General features: G+C 37.4%; 1 pseudogene; it reads left to right on the top strand.

The window, feature by feature from the left end:
- Positions 1-2181: 2181 nt before the first annotated feature.
- LOC110210747 (alpha-enolase pseudogene) lies at positions 2182-2918 on the top strand (annotated as a pseudogene).
- Positions 2919-17944: the final 15026 nt, after the last annotated feature.

The raw sequence follows: 17944 nt of genomic DNA, 5'->3' as shown, positions 1-17944 counted from the left end.
GTATCCGAGTTTATAATGGGGGTGGGAGTAGGGTTGGGGGAGGAGGCAATAGATAATTCTGAAAGTCATGTTTTTACTAGAATCCACTTGGAACTATCTATATTAGAGGTTCTTAACTTTGTGTGTGTGTGCCTGTGTGGGTATGTCTGGTAAAGCCTATGAGCCCCTTCTCAGAATAACATTATTAAACATACAAAATAAAATATATAAGATTACAAAGGAAACAGATATGTGGAAATACAGTCATTAAAATGTTTTCTAAAAAGCAAGACCTTCTGCTCTGAAGTCTAAGGCTGATGGAAAAGAAGAAAATGTAAGATGATTTAGGGATTGGAAAGGGTGGAGGAAACACTCGCGGCTCCTCTTTAAGGGGAAGGGGAAGGCTGGTGTCCAAATTCCCTTTAGGGTTTATATCCCTTCTGTGTTTTCCTATCCCTACCAAGCCACTAGGATGAGGACAGCCAAGCCAGTTCAAATAAGGGCAGGGCTTAGGGTCCACCCACTTCAAAGCTTCAGGCAAGTTTTTATTTATAGACCAACTTCAAAAAACATGAAGGAAACTTCAGAATCCCTCAGGACCCAGCCACCTCTTCTGGGGTTGGCCAAGACAAAGAGAAGAGAGACCACAACCACCGTGGGCCATGGATGGGATAGGGAGCGGGAGAGCTAAGCAGTCAGCCCCAAAAAGGGCTGGATCCCAGCCCAGGCTAACCCCCAGTGGGAGAGGTCTTGCGGGAGTTCCCACTAAGTTCAGTTGGACTTTTATAAATAGCCCACCAAACTTTTTCCAACCTCCTGCCAAGTTCGGGTTCTCGTTTGCATGCTGGGTGAAGGGTCGGGGCCAGGCCAGCTTTTATCGAGGTTGCTTCTGCCAGAGCCACAAAAGACCAATTTCCTCAGACGGTGCTTTTGCTTTCAGAAGGGGCTGCAGCTCATCCACGGAGATGCCATTGTTTGTGAGGAGGATTTTTAGATCAGCTGCTCGCTCTTGGCTCCCTTCTCCTCCGAGTTCTCCTGTTCTTTTTGTGAAGCCCCTGCTCTCCTGGACAGTAAACAACAAATGGTCCTATTCACCCTGGAGATAAGATTGTGTGTCTCCCAAAGTCACCGCAGTCCACAGCAGCTCCTGGAACTGTTTAAATAATGAGCTCCTGGAGAATTTGTGTTGTTTTATCCTTTTCTTCTAGGAGATTGGAGATTCCCCAGGCGGGCAAGGAAAGTGCCTGCTGAGGGTTGCCTGGAGGTGGCTAACACAGGGCAGCAGGCCCAGGCAAGCTTTTTTTTTGTTTGTTTGGTTTGTTTTTTGTTTCAGCATTTGATTGTTTCTTGAGATTGTGGGCTTAAAATTTTTTTTTAAAAAAGGATCTTTTTTCTTTGTCTTCCTTTCTTTTTTCTTTCTCTTGAGTTCTTTCTTTCTCCTCCCTCCCTCCTTTCTTTTTCTCCTTCCCTTTTCCCCTCCCTCTCTTCCTCTCTCACTTTCTTTCTTTCTTCTTTTCTACCTTTCTTTCTTTTTCTTTTTTCCCTTTTCTCTCCCTTCTTTCCTTCCTTCCTCCTTTCTTTCTTTAATTCCTTCCTTCCTTCCATCCTTCCTTCCTCCCTTTCTCCCTTTCTCCCTTTCTTTCTTTCTTTCTTTCTTTCTTTCTTTCTTTCTTTCTTTCTTTCTTTTCTTTCTTTCTTTCTTTCTTTCTTCCTTTCTCAACAGTAGCCCTTATATAAGGGCTCTCCTTCATCCCCCAGGAATGTCAGGAAGCTTCAAGTGAAAATCTTCTCATTCCTCCAGAAGCTTCCATTATTCTGACAGGCCATTAGTGAGCAATGGGAATAGAACAAACACCAACAATAACAACAATGACAGATTCTTCCCAAATTGGTGGTCAACTTACTACTCCTAGGCACTTCTTTCCTGGGGAACTCTGTGAATCCCATCTCTGGATGTTCCATCAGCAACTGCTCTCCAGTTTCTCTGAGCCAAGTGGAAGAAGCTCCTTCTAGAAACTCAACATGTCTATTTACAAGATCCAGGCAAGAGAGACCTCAGCTCCAATGTGCATGGCCTCCTTAAAGTTTGCTGCTCCAACAGGGAGGATCATGAACTCCGGCATTGCCAGCTCGTTACCACCATCGATCACACTGAAGGCTTGAACCGTCAGGGTGACTTCATCATTGCCTGCAAGGTCAGCCATGCACATTGGAACTGAGGTCTACTACAACCTGAAGACCATGATTAAGCAGAAATATGGACAGGATACCACCAATGTAGGGAATGAGAGTGGCTTTGCCTCTGACATCCTGGAGAATAAAGAAGTTCTGGGGCTACAAAAGAGTGCTATTGGTAAGGCTGGCTATACTGATGAAGTCATAAGTGGCATGGATGTTGCTGCCTCAGAATTCTTCCAATCTGGCAAATATGACTTGGACTTCAAGTGCCCTAATGATTCCAGCAGATACATCTCCCCTTCTGAGCTGGGGGATCTCCTCTACAAGAGCTTCATCAAGGACTATCCAGTGGGGTCTATTGAAGATCCCTTTGACCAGGATGATTGGGAAGCTTGGAAAGATTTCACTGCTACTGCAGGTACTAGGGGATAATCTCACAGTGACCAATTTCAAGCATGTTGAAAAGGCTGTGCATGAGAAAGCCTGCAGTCACCTCCTACTCAAAGTGAATTGGCTCCATGACTGAATCGCTCCAGGTGTGCAAGCTGTCCCAGTTCAGTGGGTGGGGAGTAATGGTTTCCCATCATTCTGGGGAGACTGAGGATACCTTCATTGCAGATCTGGTGGTGGTTCTCTATGCTGGGAAGATGAAGGCCCCCTGCTGATCTGAGTATCTGGAAAACCTTTTCAGAACTGAGAAAGAGCTGGACAGCAAGGCTAAATTTCCTGGAAGGAACTTCAGAAACCCTCGGGCCAAGTAAGGCCCAAGTAAGGAGGTCTCAGAGCTCGCAGGCACCAGTCCCCTCTGGAGATGTCTGTTCCTGTCCTAAGAATGGGCAGTACTAAGTACTAGACCAGTTTTGTTTTGGGGAAGGGGCCTCTGCTGCTTGACTTCCCTTTCCCCTACACTTTTCTGTAATGTTCTCATTGCTTCATTAGAACTGCCTTACCAGAGACTACCTGATCATCTGGTGGTCTGTTGAAAGACCCTTATCATTTTGTGACTGGGATAGAATGACCTGCTCTCACTCCCAACCCCAGCGTTGATGTGTGGAGTCATGTACTTGTGATGCAGCCCTGATGAGCCCACAGGCCAGATCTTAGTGGCTTCTTCAGTAACTCACAAAAAATGCCCTCCAGACTCCCCTTTCCAGGGCACAGAGAAACTAGAAATGGACACTGCTCACAATCAGAATTCTGTTGGCCAGGGCTGATAGGAAGGTTTTTGTTGTTTGTCCTTCATTCTTGAAGAGGACCAGAATAGCAGGAAGATGATGCCATGACTTGCAAGTGAGTGAGGGCTGTGCAGTCACCAGCTTCACTTTCTCCTCCACAGCCATCTGGGTCCAGTGGCCAGATATAGATCAGGATGACCGGAGATGGCCCAGCAGTGGAAAGGTTTGGTCCTGCAGAAAGCAAGCTAGATCTGGAGTAAGAAGACCTTGTTCAAATCCTCACTCAGCTACTTTCTGTCTGTATGACCCTGAGCAGGTCATTTCCTGGGTCTCAGTTTCCTCATCTGTGAAATGATGGGGTTGGACTAGATGGCCTCTATAGTCCTTTCTATCTATGCCCCTAATGCTATTAAGTAAAGCTAGGTGGCATGGTGGATAGGTTGCTGGATTTGGACTCAGAAAGATTTAACCTTGAATCCTACTTCACATATGTAGTGATTGTGTGACCCTGGGCAAGTCACTTTACTTTTCTGAGTGTCAATGTTCTCATTTGTAAAATGGGGATGATAATAGCATATATATCACAGGGTCATTGTGAGAATCAAATCAAATAATATATGTAAAGCACTTTGTAAACCTTGAAGAGCTATATAAATGTTAACTATTATTTAATTCAATATTAATAAAACCTGACATTTATACAGCACTTTAAGGTTTATGAAGCACTTAAATACATTATCTCACTTGAGCAAGATCCAGGAAGTAGCCTAAGCCCAAAATATGAATTAAATAAGGACCTTTCATGTAGACAAAAAAGAAAGCACATTTATTAGTGTAAGGACTACATGCAGAGTCTTAGGACTGAGTTGGAAGAGAGGAGAAGATAGAATTTAATTGAGCTGGTTAGACTAAATAAGTGTGATGTAGTGAAAAGAAAACTGCATATGAAATCAAAAGAGCTGGATTTGAATCCTGGCACTAGTATTTATTTATAACTTCTGTGATACTGAGCAAGTCACTTAACTTCTCTGAGATTCAGTTTCTTCACCTGCAGTTTGATGTCTAAGGTCTTATGTGTCTCTACAGCCTATGACAGAGTGGTGTTCACAATCAGAGAAGCTGGATCGCTTAGGGTATAGTAAAGATGTCCTTGGTGTGTTTCCTTATTCTAGACTTTTCCCCTTCCTTTTTAAAAAAATATTTATTTTGTTAAGTATTTCCCAATTACAAGTAATTACACTCATTTTTTAAAATTTAGAGTTCCGAATTCTCTTTTACCTCCCTCCTCTCCCCCCTCTTTGAGAAGACAAACAACTTGATAACAATCATACATATGAAGTCAATCAAAACATGTTTCCATCCTAGCCATGTTGTGAAAGAAAACACAAACAAAATAAAACAATAAAAATAAAGAAAGTAAAAAAAAAAAGTACACTTCATTCTGCACTTAGTTCATCAGTACTCTCTCTGGAGGTAGATAGCATCTTTCGTCACGGGTCTTTTGGAATTGTCTCTCCTTGTTGTCTTGATCAGAGTAGCTAAGTCTTTCACAGTTAATCATCTTTATAATATTGCTGTTACTGTGTACAATGTTCTCCTGGTTCTACTCATTTCACTTTGCACCCATTCATGTAAGTCTTTCCAGGTTTTTTTGAAATCATCTTGCTCATCATTTTTTATACACAATAGCATTCCATCATAATCATATATCACAATTTTTTCAGCCATTCCTGAATTATTAGGCATCCCCTTGATTTCCAGTGTTTTGTTACCACAAAAAGAGCTGCTATAAATGTTATTGTACTTATGTGTCCTTTTACTTTTCTTTGATCTCTTTGAGATACAGACCTAGTAGAGGTATTGCTAAGTCAAACAGTATGCACAGTTTTATAGCTCTTTGGTAGTGGTTCCATTATTCTCCAGAATGGCTGGACTAGTTAACAACTCTACCAACAGTGAATTAGTGTCCCAATTTTTTTACATCCCCTCCAGCATTTGTCATGTGTGTGTGTGTGTGTGTGTGTGTGTGTGTGTGTGTGTGTGTGATGATGATGTTAGCCAATCTGATAGGTATGAGATGACATCTCAAAGTTGTTTTAATTTGCATTTCTCTAATCAGCAGTGATTTAGGGCATTTTTTTTCATGTGACTATTGATAGCTTTGATTTCTCCTTCTGAAAAGTGCCTGTTCATATCCTTTGATCATTTTTCAACTGAAGAATGGTGCTTACTTTTATAAATTTGGCTCATTCCCTAAATAGTTGAGAACTGAGGCCTTTTTCAGAGAAACTTGGGGTAAAAATGTTTTCCTTTTAATTTTGGTTGCAATAGTTTTGTTTGTACAAAAGCATTTTAATTTCATGTAACAAAAGGTATTTATCTTCTTATAATCCTCTCTTATCTCTTGTTTGGTCATAAACTCTTCCCTTACCCACAGATCTGACATTTTTCCATGCTTCCCTAATTTACTTATGACATCATCCTTTATGTCTAAATTGTTTATTCATTTTGACCTTATCTTGGTATATTGTGTGAATTACTGGTGTATGCCTAGTTTCTGCCAAGCAGCTTTCCCAGTTTTCCCCACAATTTTTTTCAAATGGTAAGTTCTTACCCCAAAAGTTTGGAGCTTTGGATTTATCCAACATTAGATTATTATGGTCATTTACTTCTGGGTGTTGTGTACCTAATCTATTGCACTAATCCACCACTATATTTCTTAGCCAGTGCCAGATTGCTTTGATGGTTACTGATTTGCAATATGTTTGAAATCCGAACTGCTAGGCCACCTTCCTTGACAATTTTTATCCTTGATTCCCTTGATATTCTTGACATTTTATTCTGACCAGTTGCCAGGTCCCCTTACCATCTCTGGCTTAGGAGCCCCCCAAACTGTTACTGTTTCTGTTGCCACCACCTAGTCCCACCACTAGTTTTTCATCCAGTGGGCTCCAAGTTAGCCTCCACCCCTGTACCTCCACCACAGATCTCTTTCCAAACTCTTAAGTTGTCTTGGGCTGAAAGAATGTCTCACTCTGACCTTTTGTTTGCTCTGCTCCAGAATTCAATTTGAGGCATTATTTTAAAGTTGTTTGGAGGGGAATACTGAGGAGGGGAATTGTCTCTCCTGAGTGTTTTCTGTACTCCTCCATCTTGGATCCACCCTTCTTTTTTTTTTTTAACCAATATTTTACCTGACTGGTTGAGGGCAAGAGCTATTTTTTAAATACTTCTTTTGTCCTCATAATCTCAGTGCCTAGTATAGTGCCTGACACACAGTAAATGCTTAGAAAATGGTTGTCAAAATGAATGGAACAAAATTGAAGAAGAAGCCAGGCAGAATTAGAAATGGTGTAATGTTCGATACAGTTAAAATAAAATAAGAGAAGATAGATATGTGTATACAAATGTTATTTTTTGGCAGTTTAAAAAAAGCCTAACTTGGATCTGCACTACCTCAAAACAGGGATGATGTTCTCAAATAGGGAAGTGATGGTCCAGCAGTACTCTTTATTGGCTAGACCCCAATAAAAGAAATATGGCATTTCGTTCAGAGGTAGCTAGGTAGTGCTCTGGGCCTGGAATCAGGAGGACCCAAGTTCAAATCCACCCTTACTCATTAACTGTGTGACCCTGGGCAAGTCATTTAATATCTGTTTGCATCCGTTTTCTTCATATGTAAAATGGGGATAATAATGTCACCTACTTCCTAAGGTTGTTGTGAGCATCAAATGGCATAATGTTTGTAAAGATCTTAACACAGTGTAGTTGGAACTAAATAAATGTTAGCTATTCTTTTTATTCTAGACACCACATTTTAGAGGGAGCTGGAACATTGAAGAATTAATTGGAATGAGTCAAGGGGAGGATCACTAGGATGGTGAGAAGACTAGAGCTCATGCCATATTAAAATTATTTAAAGGAACTGAATATGTTTAACTTGAAAAGAGAAGACTTAGCAGGATTATTATAGCAATTTTCAAGTACATTAAATGTATTTGTTTAGTCAGTAAGTCAATAAACATTTATTAAGCACCTACTAGATGCCAGGCACTGTGGGAAGTGCTGAGGATACATATACAAAAAAAAGAAAGTCCTAGCCCTCAAGGAACTCACAATATAATGGGAGAAGACAACACCAAAATGAAGCTGAAAAAGGAGGAGGAGATGAAGGGAAGATATCCACCACAGGGACATGATGGAATCCAATCCAAAGAATGTAGTTGGTGGGAAATGAAGAGATGGTTGTCTTGAGACATTTCTTTAAATGGAAGCTTTGGGAGGGATTTTTGCTCTACACTCCAGTCTTCCAGTCAGAGAGGCAGAAGGTACTGAGGTATGAATTCCAAGGCTGATACACTCTCTCAGGATGATGAGTCTCTTGGTGATGGAAGTTTACTGGGGCCATGATGGAATCCAGCTAGAAAAGTGCAGCTTGTAGGAAATGTATAGATTAGACTTGTTCTACTTAGCCCCAGAAGACAAGAACTAGGATGAACAGATGGAGGTTGTGGAAGGGCAGTTATTGACTTGATAGAATGAAAACAACCCAACAAATTAAACTTTCTCAAAGCAGAGTGGGCTGCTTCAGGAAGAAGTAGACTGTCCATCCCTGAAGGTATTCAAGCAGAAGCTTAATGACCTCTTTACTAGGACATTTGGGAAGTTGTTCTGTTGAGGCACAGTTTGGGTCATGTGACCTCTGAATGCCTTTCCATCTCTGAGTGAATCAGAGAATGACCCTAAAGTTTTGAGCCGGAGTGAAAGAAGGATAGCGGTGCCATTAACAGAAGTAATAAAGTTAAGGTGTAGAGATGAAAGATAAATTCAGCCTTGGAATAAAATTATAGATGTAGAGCTAGAAGGGAGTTCAGAGACAACCTAGGCCAAACCCCCCATTTTACAGATGAAGAGACTGAAGTCCAAGGAAGTTAAATGGCTTACCCAAGGTCACAATATAGCAGGCCTTTGGAGGTGGGGAAGGGAGGAATGGGTGAAATTTTAACTCATATACTGTGATTCCAAAGCCAAGGCTGTTTCCATAGTACTATATTAAGTTTGAAGTCTCATCGTGGCCACCAGGTGAAGATATCTAGTAGGAATAGATTTGGAGAGGTGAGACTGTAACTTAGAGAAGAGGTCAGGGCTGGAGATGAAGTTTTGGAGTAATCTACATTGAGGTGATAATTGAAACTATGGGAGGAATTCTGTCATCAAGGGAGAGAAGGTATAGAGGAAGAAAAGGGACCAAAGATAGAAAGTTAGGGAATGCCAGTACTCCAGATTAGGAGGATAAAGAGAGAATAAAGGAGACAGAGAAGGGGGGGGGACCCAGGAAAATGAAAAGACAGAGGATCCAAAAGGAGGGCATAGTCAGTAATGTCAAATGGTGCAAGGAGGTCAAAGAGAAGTAAAGATTGAGAATAATAACTCACAATTATATAGTACTCTAAGAATTATAAAGTACTTTCCATATACTATTTCATTCAAGACTTGCAAAAATAAACCCAACATCTTTGCATTATTCCCATTTGACAAATGAGGAAACTGAGGCTGAGAGAGGTAAAGTGACTTGGCCAAGGTCATGGAGTTAATGTCTGAGGAAAAATTCAAATCCATATTTTTCTGACTCCAAATCCACTTTGATATGTTGCCTTCCCAAGAGGTTGTAAGGGCTATTTTTTAAAGTTCTCTCCACAAAATATGCTTCAATAGTTGAAAGAGCTGAAAGTTCATCACTTTAGGTAACCCCCCCCATAGATCATAATCCATCAATAATGTCGTAAATAATTTTTGAGAGTTGCCAATGCTGAAAAACTCATCATCTTGCAGTTAAACTTATGTTGAAGACCTCTAGGCCCAGCTAGACTTCATCCTCAGACAACAGGGTAGGATCTATTCTTAGACCCAAGCTTGAAGTCTTTCCAGCTTGGAGGCACTTGGCAGAGTTTGTGCTCCACCAGTTTAGCCTCTGAAAACCCACCATTGCTTCCATTCATCAGAGAAAGATGCTAGTGGAGGTCTCATTTCTAAGATATATTTAGGAATTGAACCAGATTTATAAGAATAAGAGCCATTCCCTAACTGATCGATGGTTTAAGGATATGAGAACAGACAGTTCTCAAAGGAGGAAACCCAATCTATCTGTAACTAAATGAGAAAATACTCCAAACCAGTACTAATTTTTAAAAAATGCAAATTCTGTCAATGGTTGCAGACAGAAATGTATTTTTTTTTCTACACTCTAACTTCATCACCTCTCTGTTTCATAATCAGTCCTCTGGAATCATGGATCATCATTACATTGATCATAGTTCTTAAAGAAATACAAGTTAAAGAAATTCTGAGATTCTACCTCACAATCCATCAGACTAGCAAGAATGACAAGAATAAATAAATAAATGTTGAAGGAATTGTAGGAAAATAGGAACATTGATGTAATGTTGGTAGACTTTTGAATAGATACAACTATTCTAGAGAATAATTTAGAATTATACATACAAAGTTGCTGAACAGTGCATTGCCTTTGACCTAACTATGCCACTACTAGGACAATTTCCCTTCCTCCCTCACAAAAAAAGGTCAAATAAATAGGAAAAAGTCCTATATGTACAAAAATATTTGTAGAAAATATTTTTGTGGTGGCCGAAATATCTGGAAAGTAAAGAAATGCCCCTCAATTGAGGGGAGGCTGAATAAATTGTGATATGTGAATGTGATGGAATACTATTGTACTGAAAGGAATGAGAAAATAAGTGCTTTCAAAAAGACATGGAAAGAATTATATGAACTGATGCAGGGTGAAATAAACAGAACCAGAAGAAAAATTTATACTGTAACATCAATATTTTCATGACTGATGAAGAATGAAATGAGCAGAAGCAGGATAAGAAGGCATAAAGTAACAATGATATAAAGACAAACAATTTTGAAAACTGTAAGAGCTATCATCAATACAGTGACCAACCATGATTCCAGAGGATTGATTATCAAACATCTTCTTCATGACATAGAAGTGAGGAATTTAGGTTGCAGAAAGAGACATTTATGTTTTTGTACACAGCCATTGAGGGAATTTGTTTAGTTTGACTAGACATATTTATTGTGAAAATTGTGTTTCTTTTCTCACTTTTTAGTGAAGTGGAAGGGAGAGAAAATAGATTTCAATTTTTAAAAACATTTAAAAATAAAGAGTTAGGAGCGGTGCTATGGGTGTGGAACACTGCATGCACATTCAGATAAGGTCATTATATTAATTTTGTATAATTATTTTACTTTGTCATAGACCTCTCAAAGGGTGAGGTAATCTGTAAATGTTTGTGATACAAAAACAAAATGTCTGAGGGGGGAAGGAAGAAAAAAAGAAGAAAAAGAAATTTACATGATAAACTTATATATAAATTTATACTTAAAAGGAATAGCAAATTGCACATAATAGATTTGCAATTTCATGTGCAATCATCTTTTTTATTATTCTATGTTACAGAAATGCTTGTTTTATTCCATAAATTAAAAATAAAATACATAAATTTTTTTTTAAATTACATGAAAAGAATTTCTAAAAAAATACTTTGGTGGAAAAGTTATTATGTATTTTAAAATATATTTGTGGGGATGGGTAAAAGCAAAAGCATAGTAGAAACTGGGATTTTTAAGTGCAAATCTCTACAGTGCCTTTTAGTTCTAAATCTATGAACTTTATGGAGGAAGGATTAGCTCTGGGGCTAGAAATCTGCTATGAGTCGATTCAAGAATCACAGAATCTGGGGCAGCTAGTTGGCACATTGGATACAGCACTGACCCTGGAGTCAGGAGGGCCTGACTTCAAATCTGATCTCAGACCAGACACTTGACACTTACTAGCTGTGTGACCCTGGGCAAGTCACTTAACCCCAATTGCCTCACTTAAAAAAAAAATCACAGAATCTAAGGACTGAAAGGATCTTCAGAGAGCATCCAAACAGGATGTTATTTCCTTTCCAGTCCAAAGATTAATCTCCTTGGAAGAAAAGTAAGAGTCAAGGAGCTCTGCCTTCTCTCCTCCATCCATTATCACTATACACTCCACTATACCTAATGAGAGGTCATTCAGCCTCCATTAGCAGTCCTCCAGTGAGGACAGACCCACTGCCTCCCAGAGCAGCCACTCCAGAGAGAGTGGGTTAGGAAGTTTTTCATGACATTAAACCTAAAGCTGCTTCTCTGAAATGTCCAACCATTGCCTCTTGTTCTGGACACTGGGGCAGAGCAGAACAACTCTAATCCCTTTTCCACATGGCAGCCCTTCAAATATCAAAAACGACTTTGATGTTCTACCCTCCCCAACATGCCCTGCTACCTTTTCTCTAAGCTAAACTTTGCCTGTTCTTTCAACTGGTTTTCATCCATCATGGTCCTCTAATAATCCTGGCTGTTTTCTCCATTATATCTAACTTACCATTGTCATTCCTAATATACAGTGACCAAACCTGGACGTATAATTCCCTATGAAGACATATGACTGTAAAAGCATAAATTTAAAGCCAAAAGGCACATTAGAAGCCATCTATTCCTTCATTTTATAGATGAGGAAACTGAAGCTTAGGGAGCAATGACTTGCCTAAGGTCACACAAGCAGAGGAAGTAAGGGACTCTGACTCCAGAGCCAGTAGTGTTCTTTCCCACTGCACAACCAGGTCTGAGTTACTAAAATAGAAATCAATGAGCATCTTGGGAAGTAGTAATCATTCCACCTTCAAATTTGTTATGGAAGAGCAGAAAAGTTATGAATAATCTGATTATGTATCACAAATTGGAGGACAGCAGATCTCAAAAGGTCAGGATCAATGATAGGTAGGATTCCATGGTCTCAAATTCAATAGAAAAAGTCAGCCCCAGAGGAATGGAAAGCTCTCAAGAACAAAATTCTGAAGGTGCATGGAGAAACAATTCTGATGAAGGAAAAGAGGAGATGTCTAAAGATACAGATATGGGTACTCAGGAAACTTATTGATCAACCCAGACTTTAAAAGAAATATACAGATGATGGAAAAAATGGCAAGTAATGGAGGTATGAATACAAAAGTGGCACAATCATGTAAGGATAGTGTCAGAAACACTAAAGCATGGCATGAGATGTGCCTGGTAAGGGATACTAAGGACAATAAAAAGGATAGGTTTCTTAAATTACACTGGAGAAAAAAAAAGATCAAAGAAAGTCTAGAACTACTTTTGGGGGGAAATGAGCTGATTATAATGGATGGGGGAGAGAAGGCAGAGCTGCTTGACTCTTACTTTCATTCCAAGGAGATTAATCTTTAGACTGGAAAGGAAATAACAAAAATAGCAAATAGGGAGTAAAACCCAAAATAAGAAGGGAGTCAATGAGTAAATATCTAGCTACTCTAAATAAATACAAGTCACCAGACCCAAATGACCACGGTACTTAAAGAACTAGCAAGTGTGGCTGTACAGCCACTGTCTGTGATCTTAGGATGAAGGTGTAAAATGAGACAAATGACACTAAAATGGAGAAGAATCAATGTTCTAATTTTGAAAAGAGTAAAGAGACTAAAATCTGCAAATTATAGGACAATGAGTCTGACTTGTTATTAAAGAGTCTAGCCTCCCTAGTAGCAGACATTATGCTTCTCTTGATTTAGGACCAAATTGGTTCTTTTTAACTTCTGAAAAGTTATATTCTTATCTGAAGTAGGATGAAATTTAGTAGGATTAAGTAGTTAAGGATTAAATAATAGGTTAAAAAATCAGTTTCTCAAGCATAAGTTGGGGGAGACTCAATGAAAGGGCGGCTCATTTGGAGACAATTGGGGAGGGATAGTGGACTTTAAACTTGTTAGGAGTCAATATGGCAGCTAAGAAAGCTAATGTGGCCTTAGGTGATACTATAAGAGAGATGTAGTATCTGTCTAGAACTACAGCCTCTTGGTCACACCAAGAAATTTGGTTGTGAGACAATAGAAAAGGGGAAGAAAATAAAAATGACCATTCTAAGTGTCTTAAACTATTATTAAAACTAATTTAAAATTCAATCTAGTGATTTTTTTTCTTTTTCTCCCTTTTTCCTATTTCTTTTTCATTCAAAAGAGGTGGAGAATACAAAAAGAAGGTGTGTTATAATGATAGCTGATGTGAGAAAAAAAATTAAAAACAATAACTGGAAATGTCAATGGGTGAAACTAACCCACCAAAGAAAGGAAAGCGGCAGAACAGATCAGAAAGGAAAGCCCAATTTTATTTAAAACAGCAAAGTTTGTAAAGAATGAAAATAAGGAGTTGGAATAGAATTTAGTATGTTTCAGCTGAATTCAAAAAAGCAAAACTGACAATCATGAGTTGAGATAAGGCAATAGCAGAAATTAAGCATGGTTAAAGGAGATAAGCAGTGACACTAGGTTAAATTTAAAGGTAATAAAAATAGTGAAACATTATCAATACTAAATATATATGCACAAAATCTCATAGCATCTAAGTATTTAATGGAAAAGCTAACCAAATTATAGGAAGTAGACAGGAAACAATAATTTTGGGAAAATTTGACATGCTTCTTTCAAAAGTAGATAAATGTAAAAGAAAGATAAACAAGAAAGACATTAAGGACCAGAAGAGAATATTAGAAAAATCTATGTATGATAAATATTTGAAAATTATTGGATTCTTAAATCAAATGTGTGTCTATTTCAGCACTGCATGACACCTTTACAAAAATTGGCCAATGTGGTAGTGCACAAAGAATGAATAGACAAATGGGAAAAAGTAGAAATATTAAACAGATACATTACAATCTATAATGTGATGAAAATCTTAAGCAGGAAAATATGATGAAAAGATTCAGACTTAAATGGGGAACTAATTAATCTACTTTTAAAAACAGAGTGAGTCAAAGGGGAAAATAGAAATAATAGATAATTGCATTAAAGAATATTTGCAGAATGCAGCTAAAGCAGTCCTTAGGGGAAAATTATAGCTCTAAAGACATCAACAAAAAAGAGAAAAGAAGATCAATGAATTGAGCATACAATTATAAAAATCAGAAATCAACATATTTATAACCTCCAAACAAGTACAAAAATAGAAATCTTGGAAATCAAAGAAGTTACAAACACATAAGACTGTTGAAATGATAAATAAAACCAGGAGCTGGTTTGTTGAAAAGACCAATAAAATAGACAAACCATTAGTTAATTTGATTGAGAGACAAAGAGAGGAAAACAAAATTACCAAAATCAAAAACGAGAAGGGAGAATTCACAATGAATGGAAAGGAAATAAAAGAAAATTGTAAGAGCCTATTATACCTAATTATGTGGCAACAAAACTGAAAATCTAAATGGAAAGGATGAAAATATATAAAAATATAAAATACCCAGAATAACAGAACAGGAAATAGAGAATCTAAATAACCCAAACTCAGAAAGAAAAATTGAGAAAGCCATAAATGAACTCTCAAAGAAAAAATCCTGGGACCAGATGGAGAGCAAACATTTATAGAACAGTTAACCCTTACACCAAATAAAAAAGATTGCAAAAATAGGCAAAGAAGAGGTAATACCAAACTCCTGCTGGAATACAAACATAACTGAACTAGTGAGAGATAAGATAAGCAGGGGAAGAAAAGTATAAATGTGTATAAATGCAAAATATTGAATAAAATATTGTCAAAGAGGCTATAGCAACATGTCAAAATTTTATTCAATATAACTATCATGCAAAGAATATAGGACTATTTCTTAGAACACAATGTGGAACACTACAGTGTTTAAAGAATTGGAAAAGTATCATCTAGCAGGAGATGTAGAAGTACATGGTAAAGATGAGGAGGTTATAAGGTGTTGTTGTTGTTTGTCCTTCATTTTGGAAGAGGACCAATTACATGATGGGGTGATGTCTTGACTCACATGTAAGTTGGATTTACATGAGGCAGAGTTGCACAAAGTTGTCAGCCTCGCTCTTTCTTCCAGAATCATTGAAGTCCAGTGGCAAGACAAAAGTCAGGCAGATTGAGACTAGCTCAGGATTTAGTTGGTGACCTTGGTGTTTTTGATGTCTGACCACACTCTAAACACTCCATACCACCTGCTTCTGCTGCCTTCATGGCTGTTGGAGCAAATTGTTCTCATCAGCCCATTCTACTAGGGGAATTATATTATAATTATACATTATATACAAGGACTTAGAAAAGAGAAGTGGAACAACACATGTCATCAAAGAAAGGTACAAGCTAAAAAGAAGGCAGACTGGTCATGTGACAAGAGTAAGGGATACTTAATGCACAGTCCTGCACTATCTTAACATCCTTATGATGTTAAGAGAAAACAATGAAGGGAGGACATAGGGAAGAGTCACACAAGATGGGCAACTATTGATCACTGAAGGAAATACACATATTTATGAGACTGTAGTCCAATTCTAGTAGGGATAGTTCAACATTACAAAAAAATGTGAATATATAATAACAAATCAAAAACAGATTTTTGTTTCAATAGGCAAAAAGGCCCTTGAGAAAATCTTTCATTTATATTAAAAGCATTTTAAAAGCTACTTGATAGCATAGGAATAAAAGACTTTCCTTATTCTTATCAATAGCGTCTACTCAAAACCAAGAGCTAACATTATTTGTAGCAAAGTAACACTAGAAACTTTATCAATAAGATCCAGCATATAGCAAGAATACCCATTGCCCTTATTATTACTTGCTGAAGTGCTAGAAATGCTAGCCACAGCAACATAAGAAGAAAAAGAAATTGAGCAAATAAACATAAACAAAGAGGATGATAAATGATCTCTGGTGACAGAAAATACTGTGGTTTACTTAGAGAATCCCAGATGTTCAATTTAAAGATTTATTGAAAAAATACCTTAAATAAATAGTAGGATATAAAATAAACCCACAAATTCATCAACATTTCTATATATTACTAATAAAACCCAGCCCAAGGAAATAGAAATAGAAATTCCTTTCAAAGTAACAACAAAATACATAAAATACCTGGGATTTAACCAATCAAGGAACAAATAGGATAAATACAGCAATAAAACACTCTGCACAGAAATAAAGGAAAATTTAAATAATTGGAGAAATACGTACTGTTCATAGTTTGGTAATGTCAATATAATAAAAAATAATGACATTACCTAAATGAATTTATAAACAATGCCATGCCAAACTGCTAATGAGTTGCTTTATATAACTATGTAAAAGAATAATAAGATTCATTTGTAAGAACAAAATGTCACAGATTCTAAAGAAGAATAATGAAAAAAATTTGAGAATGAAGGGGTCTAGTATTACCAGATAACCAACTATATTACAAGGCAGTAATCATGAAAAATTTATTTACTTTAACACACAGGTAGATCGGTGGAACAAGCTAGATAAGATCCAGTAGCAAATGAATACAGAAGCTCAGCGTTCTTTGAGCTCAAAAATACAAAATGCAGGGAGAATAATTCCATATAATATAAGAGCTGTTGTGAAAATTAGAAGGTAATTCCAATTTCAGTTTAAAATAACATCTTACATCAAATACTCTCCAAATAGATGAATTGTCATAACGTAAAAAGTCACAACATTAAAAGAAGAAAAAAGAAAAACTAGAAAAGACTACAAGAAAGTACCTTTTATATCAATAATTGGAGAGAAATATAACCAGAGAATGTGTGGCAGCTAGGTGGTACAGTGGGCAGGGCTCTGGGCTTTAGTTAACAAGACTTGACCTCAAATCCAGCCTCAGATACTAGTCATGTTACCCTGGGCAAGTCATTTAACCTCTGCTTCAGTTTTCTCATCTGTAAAATGGAGATAATAGCATTCACCTCCCAGAGCTGTTGTGAGCATCAGTGAGATAATATTTGTAAAGTACCTGGTACATAGTAGGTATAATATACATGTTAGCTATTATTCGTATAAAAGACATCACAAAAGACAAAAGTGATCATTTTGATTATATAAAATTAATTTTTTTCAAGAACAAAGTCAATGTAGCTAGACTAAGAAGAGAAACTCTCAATTGGGAAAATATCTTCACATCAAATATTTCTAATAAAGGTCTGATAGCCGAGATATATAGTAAATTGATGGAAATATATAAGAGCAAATGTCATTCCACAATAGGTAAATCTAGTCAAACAATATAAACAAAATTTTCAAAGGAAGAAATGCAAAATAGTAGCCATAATAATAATAGCTAACATTTATATGGTGCTTTAAGGTTTGGAAAACACTTTTTATTTTACCCTGACAATAACCCTAAAGATAGGTGCTATTGTTATCCCTATGTACAAATACAGAAGCAGACAAAAGTTAAGTGATTTGAGCAGAGTCAAATAACTCATAAGTGTATGAACTAAGATACAAATTCAAATCTTCCTGACTCCAAGTCCAACAGTCTATCTACTCTGCTACCTTCCTACCTCAACTCAATTATCAGCAGCAATGAGGAAAAGAAATGTTTCAAATTACTAATAATAAGAAAAATCTCATCAGAATAACAGATTTCATATCACAACCAGACAATTAGAAAAATGACAAGAAATGGAAATAAGCAATATTGGAAGGACTGTGGGAAGACAGGTAACTTATTACACTGTTGGTAGAGTTGTGAATTAGTGCTG

This window comes from Phascolarctos cinereus, unplaced genomic scaffold (assembly GCF_003287225.1).
Source record: "Phascolarctos cinereus isolate Bilbo 61053 unplaced genomic scaffold, phaCin_HiC Scaffold_726;HRSCAF=1367, whole genome shotgun sequence".
Classification (NCBI taxonomy): domain Eukaryota; kingdom Metazoa; phylum Chordata; class Mammalia; order Diprotodontia; family Phascolarctidae; genus Phascolarctos; species Phascolarctos cinereus.
The sequence above is the reverse complement of the archived record's forward strand: the minus strand, read 5'-3'. Positions and strand labels throughout refer to the sequence as shown.